This window comes from Suricata suricatta, chromosome 2 (assembly GCF_006229205.1).
Source record: "Suricata suricatta isolate VVHF042 chromosome 2, meerkat_22Aug2017_6uvM2_HiC, whole genome shotgun sequence".
Lineage (NCBI taxonomy): Eukaryota > Metazoa > Chordata > Mammalia > Carnivora > Herpestidae > Suricata > Suricata suricatta.
Window position 1 is genome coordinate 148,940,367 of NC_043701.1, and position 13,097 is coordinate 148,953,463.

Sequence of the window (13,097 nt, forward strand, 5' to 3'; positions counted from 1 at the left end):
ACTACTTACTATGTTCTTAGGAAATGTGGGTCAGGAATTCAGAAAAGACACAGTAGGCAAGACCTCAGCCAGAGACACTCAAATGATTGGAACTGGAAAAGTCAGAAGATGTCTTTGTTCCTGGGGCTGGCACCTACATTTGAATCACTTTTGGGCTCACATGGAACTGTTTATTGAAGTCCCTGCATGTTGCATCTCCATATGGCTTGGGCTTCCCACTGAATGAGAGCTGGGTTTCAGGTGGGGACAGCCCACTAGGGACTATTCAAGGAGACCAGGATAGATGTAGTAAGTCTTCAGAATCAGCCTCAGAAGATATGCATTTTGTCACCATTTATTGGTTACTAGTAAGTCACTAAGACCTGTTCATACTGAAGAAGGAGGCCAGTTAGATCCCACTTCTTGATGGGTAAGGGTAATAACACACTGCAAAAGTGCACATAGGATGGGTGACAATATTGTGACCATGTTTGGAAAAAACAATATGCCACAGAAAATGCATATAATTCATTTAACACACTGCAGATACATAGTAAGAAGTCAATGAAAGTGAACTTTTATTATTGTTTTTGTTATCGTGCTGATCTTTATAAAACACAATTGCTACTCCTGAGGAACTTGATTTAGTGGATAAGAATTATGTAAGGCAATGCATGTAATGGAATGCTATGAGAGAATCCCATCATTGATTACAATGGAATCTCAGAGGAAGTGATTGTTAACTCCCTTTGAGAATGTAAGCAGAGCCTCTGGAGTAGATGGACTTTGAGTTGACTTTATCCAAAGTCAGCAGAGGAATTGTCTTATGCAGGGTCTTGGGGGGCCAGAAATAAAGTCTCCTAGCAGTTCTGGTCCCTAGTGTTGAACCCCAGCTCCTTATCATTGTTTTAGAACCACCAAGCTGTGGGATTTACTGTCAAGAGCAATGCTCACTAAATTGTCTGACTGATCCTCATGCAATGAGATCTATAATAGAAAATTCTTGCTTTTCCAGCTAGATAGAGACCCTCAATGGGGTGAGAAGGCTCACTCTACTGGTAAAGCCATGCTTGGAAAGGAGTAGAGGTTGCCCTGTGGTCAGGGAAGGTGGTCAGCATGAGGATGGTAGTTGCCAGGCTCAAAATGAATCATGGCAAAAGGAAGAACAAAGAATCTAACCAAGCCTTTTATGCACAATTTGTACTTTTCTTATGGCTCTGAGATGGTTGGCCTTAGTGTTACAATTAATTGGGTGTTTATAACAGACCTATTTTCCTTCCATCAATTTCTATCCCCACCAAAATATAAAGCTCCTTAGAGGATAGATGCTGCACCTTTTCTAATTTCACATTACCAGACACATATTGGACCCTCAATAAATATTTAACACATAAAGAAAGATCCTTTATTTCCTTGTCCAAGGACATGACACAGCTTCTCATTTATATTTTAATATTTAGTAAGAACTACTCACCCCAGTTTCCCAATCCTCACATCACATCACAGTTTTCGGGAAAACTAACCACTCTACTTGTCGGGTAGCGTGCGCGCATGTGTGTGCATGTGTATTGTGTATTAAGGATGGAAGTTGATGGGTAATGAATAGCAACACAGTGTCATCTAGATTTTCTTAATGAATTACACGTCTGGCAGCAATTTTCATAAACTTAGTGTTTTCAGGAGTGAATTGGGGAGAAGGCACCCATGTAAACGTGCTCCTTTCCTCCTTGGAGAGAATCATTGTTCTCTTTTTCCCTACAAGCAGCTGCAGTAGGAATCTCAGCTGACTTGGGTGATGGAAAAGTACTTACAAATGCTTTCCTTTTTCCCCTATGGAGATATCCCAGGCTATTTCCATATTTCTTCAAGTGGGTTTGGCTGGAGGAGGAGAAGGAAGGAGTTTCAGGCACAGAGTCAGAGTGGTATGTTGAACTGCCGGCAGGAAGTTGGAATAGGGCATGCTAGTGTCATTCTAAAACAGTCCTCAAGAACTCGAAGCCAGCTACCCACTAGTTTTGATGCTCTTGAATATCCCCTTTCCAACAATCTTGTACAACATTTGCCAATGTGCAGAACATTTGAAGTTCACTAAATGTAAAATTGCTTTCTGGATAATTTCATTTTCATGCTACTTATAGGCTCACCGATGCCTAATTTGAAGTTAATTTTTTTGAAAAATATCATTTGCACTTTACATTTTCCTTGCCATTGGTTGTCTATTAGGGATTTAGGAAGGGAAAATGGCTTGTGATGCCAGGTAGATGTGTCCCCAAAGTGTGAACCATTGTTGGAGTCAAGGCGGAGATGCAAAGTGCAGTTTAACTGTATTCCATTTTCCGCTGACTCACCACGTAACAGTGGGGGATATTTATGTTTCATGTCCACATTTTATGAGGCATCGGCAGAATGAGAGGTGGGCAGGAGAAAGAACAAACTTTTCTTGCAGAGTCAGCTATAAAGCAGTCATGTACAGCTATTGCCTGATGTATAGAATTTTTTAGGCTGTTTCTTTTAAAGAAAAAATCATTCATGACACTTGTTAAAGATGGCAAGGATGACTTTATCTAAGGGGAGGGCTGCTACAATGAGCTTTTTTAGTTGGGGAAACAGATGGGGCTCAACTCAGAACACAATAATGATAAGTGGGACTTTATAGCCAAGGAGCAGGGTGGGAGGTCCATGAATGGAAAATTACTAAGAGGTAGTGTAATTCTTTACTAAACTGACCTAATGGGATTTTAGGCAGGCCAGGGTGAAATGATATCAAAGGTGGGGAATTTTTGCTATACTGATTCCACAGGATTCTTGCTAAAACTGGAATAAGCAGGCCAAGGACAGAGCCCTTCTTTGGTCAAGGGCTTGACCCACGGCCAAGGCCTAATCAGAAAGAGAACCTCACTCAAGTTTAGTGGAAGGAAGAATCTTTGTCATCCCCCAAATCTGTTCTCCAGAATATTTCACTCTATCTAACTAAATATCATTTCAAATATTAATGACATTTAGTGACCAATCAAACGGCAAATTATCCTGAAGTTGAAAACGTTGTTTTGGTAAATTCTCTCTCTTTTCTTTCTTTTTTAAACAGTTTTCATTTAAATCCCAGTTCACATACAATGTAACATTAGTGTCAGGGGTACAATTTAATGATTCATCTTCCATAGAATACCCCATGCTCATCACAAGTGCCCTCCTGAATTCCCTCTACCTATTTCACCCATCCCCCACTCTCCCCTCTTACAACTATTAGTTTGTTCTCTATGGTTAAAGAATTTGTTTCTTGGTTTGCCTCTCTTTGTTTTTCCCCTATGCTCTGTTGTTTTGTTTCTTACTCTTCTTTCTTCTTCTTCTTTTAGGTTTTATTTATTTATTTATTTTGAGAGAGAGGAAGAGTGTGAGTAGGGGAGGAACAGAGAGAGAGGGGAAGGAAGAGGGACTCACAAGCAGACTCTGCACTGTCGGCACTGAGCCAGACTCAGGCCTGAACCCACAAATCATGATATCATGACGTGAGCTGAAACCAAGAGTTGGCCACCTTAACGAATTGAGCCTCCCAGGCACCCCCTTACTCTCCTGTCTTTAATCTACGTTTGTTGATAGACGTATTTTCCTCACCTTTGTTATGGCATGAATTTCACTTTTTAGGGTTTTTATTTAAGTAATTATAATATTTATTGTAGATGTTAATTAATAAGCTAATTGTAAAAACGAATCCTATTATGTACCAAAAAGTCTCTCTTCTAAAAAGTACTGTCACATTAACTCAAAATGAATCACAGAACTACATGTAAGAGCTAAAAGTATAAAAAACTCCTACGAGAAAACATAGGAGGATGCCTTCATGACCTTGGGTTAGACAATAGTTTCTTTCATAGGACATCAAAAGTCCATGAGAAAAAAGGAAAAAACAGATAAAGTGGACTTCATCAAAACTAAAAACTTCTGTTTATTAAAATACATAATCCTTTAATGATCATATGAAAAGACAACCCACTAGAAACTTACAGGCATAGGTAGTGATGAACTAATTAGGCTCACAGATTCTGTGAATGAGTGATTCACAGCATAGTGGGAATGGCTTTTCCAGGCCTTCAAATGGGTACATTCGAAAAGCTAGAGGTGACTTCAGTAGTTGAACCCCATAATCATCTGGAAGCTTCTTCACTGACAGGTCTATTTCTTGGGCCAGGTTGAATTCAAAGCTGGACTTCACTGTGACAATGAATCAGAGGGCCTCAGGTGGCCTCTCCAGGTGATATGGGTTCCCCCCCAGCATGTGACATGGGTTCCCTCCCAGCATGGAGTTTCAGGGTAGCCACACTTCTTACACGTCAGTTTAGGGCTACAAAGACCAAATGCTCCAGTAATGCCCTACTTACAAAAGATACTTAGTGTGTTTCTTCCAATTTCTGTTGCTTGATCCAGTCACAAGCGCAATCAGATTAAAGGGTACAAGACAAATGTCATAGCCTCGTGATGGGGGCAACTTATAAATAATTTATAGCCATGTTTTAAAACTTCCACATTCTTCAAGAGAAATAAGCTCTCAATAAAATATTTAGTCACTAGGCATATACCTGCTCATTTGGGACAAGAATGATCAGACCTCACTAAGACTTATGGGAAATAAAATTCTTCCACAATTATATTTGTCTTTCAGGTCCCCTATGAACAAATATCCACCTCTACAAATTAGTAAGTTGTTATCTTGGGAAGTCAGTCTCATCTGAGTTTGGTTACAGTGAATTGGTTTCCTGAATCAGAGGCTTGAGTGCCTTGGTGAAATGTTTCTAATTTGCCAACTCATGCTCAGGACTTGACCTGAGAGTCCCACACATATGGTAGCACTGCATCTGCATAACGGAGGAGTGACCATATTTAGAGTCAGCCAAGCCAGGTTCCTAGATCCAACTTTACTGTTGTATTATGGCCTGGGTAAATCTCTCAATTCCCTAAGCAACAAGTTCCTCATTTGTAAAGTAGAGATCTTAAAGCTTACCTTGCTGAATCATTGGGAAGTTTGGAAATGCATGTATAAATGTATAGCACACATTAAATTTTTACTAAATGATAGCTGTTACAATATGTTAAGTGAAATCTTAGAATGCAAGTTATTTTTAATAACATAAAAATCTAATCGGCACCATCAATTCACAGTTCTGTCTTCCTAAATATATAAAACCATGATATTCACTTGAAGCCTTCAAATCTTCCAACAAATATTTACTAAGCACCCATCTTGTGCCAGGCACTGTGTTCCAAGCTGGAATCACACCAGTGAACACATTCAGGGCTGACAACTAATGGTGGGAAAATAATTCACTGAGAATCACTGATGTCCCCCCTAACCCCCGTTAGCCATAGTGACCCAGAGACACACGGGATTTGACACTCACTCTGTACCCTTTAGCCTCTCCTCATTTGATTCTCCATATGAAAATCTATTTGGCTGTAAGAAGTAAAAGTTAAAGAGATCTGGGTAAATTAATTCAAAAGCAAACTGACCCACATAACCTGGGGTGGGTTGGAAAACATTCCTATCTAGGACAAGACAAGCTTGGCTTTCACCGACTTGGTGCTTTGGGACTCCTTGTCCTTCTCAGACTTTCCACCAGGCAGTTGTGAGTGTGGCTGTGGCTTCTTCAGGCCCAGATTTTTCTCTGATGGTCAGCAGCCTTCTCTGCCTCAGATGGAATGGCCAGCAGAGTCTCATCCACTCTGGTTCTGTATGTCTTTCTTCCAAACACTAGTGGATGTCCTGTGATTGTTCCCTGGGGCAGATCTCTTCTCTTTATGAAGGAGGCTGCTTCAGTTCTTCACTTGTTCTGTTGAAAAAGTTATCCCTAATGCAAGAAAGATCTAGTCTTCCATCTTGTACATAATGTAGCATCTCTCCTCAGATTTGAGCATTATCATTGTCCCAGAGTTAGCACAATTGAAGCCTTCTATAGGTGTGATTAAAAATAATCAGATGAGTATCATATGAGTTCACTCATGAGATTTAAGATACAAAACAGATGAAAATAACAGAAGGACAGCAAAACTAAGATAAAAACAGAGAGGAAGACAAACTATAAGAAGCTCTTAAATACAGAGAACAAAATGAGGGTTGCTGGAGGGGTATTGGGTAGGAGGAAAGGCTAAAGGGTAAGAAGCATTAAAGAAGACACTTGTTGGGATGAGCACTGGTTGTTATATGTAAGTGAGGAATTACTAAATTCTATTCCTGAAATTTAAAAATTTTAAAATATATAAATAAATAAATTAGAAGCACTGGGTGTTATATGGAAACCAATTTGACAATAAACAATTAAAAAATAAATTTGCAAAAAAAATTTTATAAATTAAAAAATAAACTCCCTGAATACACAAAATATATCATATACATCTCATATGGCTACCTTTGCCACTTTCAGGTAAAGTGATATTACTTTGCTCATAGTAAACAGTCTATAAATATCTGTTTAAATAAATGTTTATTGAATGTGTGCATCCACCTGCAGACTAATATCAAGTGGACTATATCTTATTGCCAATAGAATATTTCCATGTTGAGTTTTGCTCTATTAGCAATTAGTTTAATACATGGCAATGCAAACTAATTTAACACTTGTTTTTATGAATTGTATTCATATATTTGCATTGTGAAGACAGACAACTATTTTGTTAGGTTACCAATGATTTGTCCTTATTCCCATCATTGTTGCTATTAAATTATTAACAAAAAAGTAATTAGAGGAAAACGATTCTTTTTGCCCAATGCAATGTGAGGTCCTCAGATGTCCAGGATGAGAAGTAAGATCCACATGCACAGTGATTGGGTGATTCCCAAGTCTGTGTATGTGGCCATACACGGGGTGGCTTAAACCTAACATCTTATATTAAAAAATATTATTATAAAAGTTAAAGCTGAACTATTCTTCTGCATTTGTAGTATCTTAGGAACCACACAAATGGCTCAAAGGTTTCATTGAACCGCCTGCATTTGTCCTTTCCCATCCCACCGCCACCCAAGGCTTTCATATGAGAACACTTCCAGCCCAAGAACTGAATTTGGCAGTTATTGAGTCATAGCCCTTTTTTAAGGAGACATGGGATTGTGATTTCTGGCCTGAAGAGTTCAGTCTGTAATAGATGAGGTGTTTGGGGAAAGCCTCAGGGAGAAGAGAAATGAGTAAACAGAATCTGGACTGCACCTCCAGACACCCCTCACTTGACCTGTTGAGCCTGTGGATGATGTGGAGGTTTTTGCTCCAATGGTTTTGGCATTTTCCAATTGCCCATGGGTTTGGAACATTTTTTGATATATGTCAGCTACTTTCACATTGCAGTACCAAAATTCATTTCTACAGCACATCTTTCCTTTGAATTATGCCGTCCCATGTGTGGGAAAATATTATTTAAATTAAACTAAAAAAAAAAAGAAATCCAGTCCTTGTGCCGCAAGCCAACGTCTTCACAAGCCAAAAAAAGCTCTCGCTAAGATGTTAAATGAAATGGCAGACAGACTTGGGATGTTTTATTGTATGATGTTTTGAAGGAAAGACCAACATTATTTAAGCAGAGGGTTCAAGTGATTTTCAAGCAACAAAAAGCTAATGATTATGACCTGTTAAAGCAAAAGAGAGTTAAGCCTACGCAATGCATGAATCAAGGGCATGTGGCCGAGGTAACTGCAGTAAGAGGCAGCTGAGAGATGAAGCCAAAATAGGAAATCTCAGAGGTCCAAGAAATAGGCAATCAGCTAGAATGAGTTAGAACCTTGAATAAGAAAGAGACTAAAGCCTCCAACATTTGTCAGAGAAGAGTGCAGGCTCATATAATCTTGAGAAACTTATTTGTTAGAAGATTGGAAGGCCTTATGTGAGTATTATTGTTTCGTACAGTTAGGAAGGCAGAACTGTGAATTAATTGATGGTGCTGTTTAGAACTTACTGTTATTAAAATTAGTTTCTATTTTAAGTTTTCATCTAATGTATTAATAAGAGCTACCATTTAGTAAATATTTAAGGTGTTTCTTCATCTGTAAAATGACAATTGGACCCCACCTCATGGGCGTATCATAAGGATTGAATTAGATTACATATATACATACTAATGTATCAACATATAATATACATAATGCCAACAGACATGGGGCTTGGTGTCATGCATGATACATAACAGAAAGCATGATAAATAGCAGTTATCAGTATCAGCCTCACCATCACATAATCTGTTTCTGAAAATAAAATGTATTGCTTCAAGAGAGACATTGAAAATGCAGAGAAGAACCAACAGGTTAGAAAATACACCATGTTGGACACAAACTCTTGCCTTTAAAACATTATCTTGCAGAGTTTGGCCATCTTAGATAATGCTGCTATAAACATCATAGTGCATGTATCCCTTTGAAATAGTATTTTTGTCCTTTAAGTAAAGCTAGTAGTGCAGTTGCTGGATTGTATAGTTCTATTTTAAGCTTTTTGAGAAACCTCCATACTGTTTTCCAGAATGGCTGCACCGGTTTGCATTCCCACCAGCAGTGCAGGGGAACTTTTTCTTTCTCCACATCCTGGCCAACACCTGTTGTTTGCTGTGTTGTTGATTTTAGCCATTCTGACAGGTGCAAGATGATATCTTATTGTGGTTTTGATCTGTATTTCCCTGATGATGAGTGCTGTTGAGCATCTTTGAATATTGAGCATGTGCCTATCGGCCATCTGGATGTCTTCTTTGGAAAAATGTCTATTCATGTCTTCTGCTCATTTTTTATCTGGATTATTTGTTTTTTGGGTGTTGAGTGTTACAATTTCTTTATATATTTTGGATACTAATGCTTTATCAGATTTGCCATTTGCAAATATCTTCTCTCATTCCATTGGTTGCCTTTTAGTTTTGTTGATTGTTTTCTTCTCTGTGCAGAAGCTTTTCATCTAGCCTACGTATTCATCCATTGATGAATGGATAAAGAATTGTGGTGTATATACAGTGGAATATTATTCGCATAAAAAGAATGAAATCTTACCATTTGTAATAACATGAATGGAGCTAAGTGAAATAAGGCAGTCAGAGAAAGACAAATACCATATGATTTCATTCATGTGTGGAATTTAAGAAACAAAACAAATGAGCAAAGGGGAAAAAAGAGAGAGAGGCAAACTAAGAAACAGACTCTTAACTATAGAGAACAAACTGATGGTTACCAGAGGGAAGGTAGGTTGAGAGATGGGTTAAATAGGTTATGAGGGTTAAGGAGTGAATTTGTGATGAGCACTGGGTGCCGTATAGAAGTGTTGAATCATTACATTGTACATCTGAAACCCATATTACACTGTATGTTAACTAACTGGAATTTAAATAACAACTTAAAAAAATTACTTTGCAACAAAAGGAAGCACAAGGAACCCAGATAGCATTGGTAAATGAAATTCTCCAAGATGTATTTGTGGTAAGCAGAATAGTGTCCCTCCCAAGGATGTCCACATCTAATCTCTGGAAACTGGGCATGTTACCTGTCATGACAAAAGAGACTTTGAAGATGTAATTAAGATTATGGGCCTGATATGGAAAGATTATTCTGCATTATCTGGGGTTGAGCCCCATCTAATTTGATGTGTCCTTAAAAGTGGAAGAGGGAGGAAGCAGAGTGGGTCAGAGAGAAAACATGGGAAGGACTCATCCACCAGGATTGTTGCCTTTGCAGATGGAGGAAAGGGGCCATAAACCAAGGATTGCAGTGACTTCTAGAAGTTAGGGATGGCTTTTAGCTTATAGCTAGCATGAAACTCAGTCCTGCAACTGCAAGGAACTGAACTCTTCTAATGATCTGGATAAATAGGAAAGGGACACCTTGATTATAGCTTGATATAGTTTAGTGAGACTGTACTAGATTCTGATCCAAAGAACTGCAAAATGATACATTCATATCATCTAAGGTATTAAATTTGTGGTAAATCTGTGGTTATGGGAGCAAAAGGAGACTAATGCCATATCCAGAAATAAAAGATGTTCTCTCAGAGGGCAGAGAGTCCTCTGTCACTAGACATTTTGGACATCTCCCACGATCCATATACTATTTTAGTTTCTCCTTTAAAACTCAAAGTAACTGAGTGGACTACACATTTTTCCATTTTGCGATTGAGTAAACAGGGTCAGAGAGGAAAATTAGTAAATTGTACAACACTAAGCTAGGGTCTTCCTGACTTCAAAGTTCATGCTGTGATTCTATCACTCTTCCTTCCATATTCTTGACACATCTAGAGGGAATTTAGTTGTGAAGATTAAAGCAGTAAGTGAGGGGTTGAACTCACATATTTATTCTAGCTCTAAGACCTTTTAAAATTGAGATAATAGATTTTTTCCCCTTGGCTTTCCACAGAGAACTTGCCTTTGTATAAATGAATATCTAAAGCATTATGTTCCAACCCCCCACCATGCCCAAAGCTGACTTTCTCTCACTCTACCCCCACCTGCTGATGCTGTTCTTATAAAGTCATTTCTGATTCTTCAAGATTCTTAAGTCACCTGTATGAGTACAAGTTCACTGTCAACAACAGGAAAGCTTTGCTTAATAGTTTAACTCAGAACCTTTGAGACTTGCTAGACAGAGAATATCTCCAGTGGGGAGGGACATATTTCTTGGTCTCATCTGAACATTGGGATCTTTCCTCATCTCTTGCCAGTATGCTTAAGCTGTATTTCTTTCCCCCCTGGCATATTCTCTTTCCCTAAATACAATGTAACACCGTGAAGACCTGAGGAATACCTCCAGGCCTATCTTCTGTTCTCTCTCTCTCTCTCTCCTCTCCCCCTCTCTTTTTTGTAGAGGTGTAGAACCAGATGGTCTACCTAGACTCAGAACTGTTGCCTGTGCGAACTACATAACCTTGAGAAATCTATGGAACTACTCCAGCACTGAAGTTGCTCAACTCTAAAGGATACAATAACAACAGATATTTCCCAAGATTTAGTGAAGAATCATTGAGATCTGCCATGTAAAGCTCTTAGTAGAGCATCTATAATAATGTATATTCTAAAAATTTGCTGTTGTTTTTGTTACTGTGGGTGTTGTTGCTAATGCAACAAAAACTTTTCGTAGGAGTTCTTCCAGATTTTCATCTTGGTGCCAGTAATGTCTAGAGAGCTAGGGGTTTGTTGGGGATATAGAGCTCAGAGAAGCTTAACCTGGGGCATACAGTAGCCAGCAGCCAAGAGGGGCTACCCAGCTCGTGAAATGTGACTAGTCTAAATTGGGATGAGTGTAAGTATAAAATACAGTACAGAAAAAGAATGTAAAACATCTGTTGATAATTCTATATTAATTACATCTTGAACACTTTTTTTTATTATTATGTTTACCTTATTTTGAGAGAGAGAGAGAAGTGGAGGAGGGGAAGAAAGAGAGGGAGACACAGAATCTGAAGCAGGCACCAGGCTCTGAGCTGTCAGTGCAGAGCCTGATGCAGGGCTCAAACCCACAAGCCATGAGATCATGACTTGAGCCAAAGTCAGATGCTCAGCTGACTGAGCCACCCAAGTGCCCCATTAATTACATGTTTAAATGATAATATTTTAGGTATTGGGCTATTATTAAAATTAATTTTATTTGCATATTTTTCTTTTTTTTAATATGGGAAATAGTAAATTTAGAATTCCATATACGGTTCCCTATTGTTTTTCATTGAAAAGCACTGGTCTAGTGTTCACTTCCTTATTTAACAACTCAAATACAAGGTCAACCTTATGCTATACCCTCAAGAGAAGACCTCCCAATCTGTTTAGAACTCAAAGGGAATGTTTAGAAAAACCACAGTTTTTGTAAATATTTAATGATGCAACTAATATTCAGTGACACTGAGATAAGCATGTAGAATTCAACAAATATTAGCTAATACGATTACTATTGCTATCTCTATAGTAAGTGCATGGCTCTAGATTCTCTGTGCTTCAGAAATGGGGATCATCTAACCTACAATTACAGCTGGCGTGTTTCTGGACTCCGCAGCGTGTGCTGCACTTGGGAGAAGGATTCTTGAACTGGCTGGTCCTGGAGACAGCAAGATTAGCAGCAAGACTGTGGGGCATCTGCCTGGGTACATGGAACCCAGCGATGCCACCCTGTGTGACGCACCCCCCATAACTGCAGTGTGGGGGGCACACTGACAGGTGAGGGATTTGTGGACTGCTGACTTGAGTGATATAGAGAACGGAGGCTTGGGTCAAAATGTTTTCACCATATTCTCTGAGAACTGACTGCCTTCTCTATCCTGTGTCTCACCCCCCACCAAGATTTCCAGGGACCAAAGTGTCTTCTTGTGAGGTTCAGACCACTGGTGATTTATTTGAGGTTCTCCTGCCAAGTGGTCTCAATGCTTAACAGGTTTCCACCAGAGCATCTCAACTGCCTTCCCCCCTCTCTCAGTTTCTTTACTTCTCAGTATTAGATGCTAAATAGATTCGGATGGACACTTTGGCTCACTCTGCTCCTTCCTGGCCACTGCCTGTGTTAGCTCCCACAAATAAAACCTGAGCTGACAGTGCTGGAATTTATGAAGACCAGTAAGAAATGAAGTATGCAGAACAGCACTCACACGCAGCTGACCCAAGAAGTGCCGAGGTCTCAGTTTCTAAATTGCACAAATGGGATGGCCTGGACCCTTCCAATGGCAACAACCAATATTTCAAAGTAATTCAAAGAAAATGGTTGATTTTCTCTGCAATCCTAGGATTAGGAGTATGTCGTGGGATTCGACTGCCCTTCATCCTTCCACAGCCCCAGAGTTCCCAGTTACCCCTAAGGCCCCCCATCCTACGGTTGGGGGCAATTATTCAAATCCCACTCTAGGAACCTAGCTGGATCTTGAGCTCCAAAGACAATACTTCCAGAGATCTCCTTATCTGGTTTTCCTTCTAATGTTTTAGTTGTAGAGAACAGAATCAATGTAAGCTTGGTAATGCCCTTCACATCTCCATAAAAGGTGTCCCTGTCCCTGTCATACTGGGCAATATCCTTCCTCAGAATGCTGATGTGGGCATAGTCTCCAGGGAAGTGACAGAGTTCCATGGGCCTTAAATGTCATTGGTGGAAGGTGGGATGCTCGGGAGTCAAAAGGCACTGATCACAAGAGGTCAATACATGT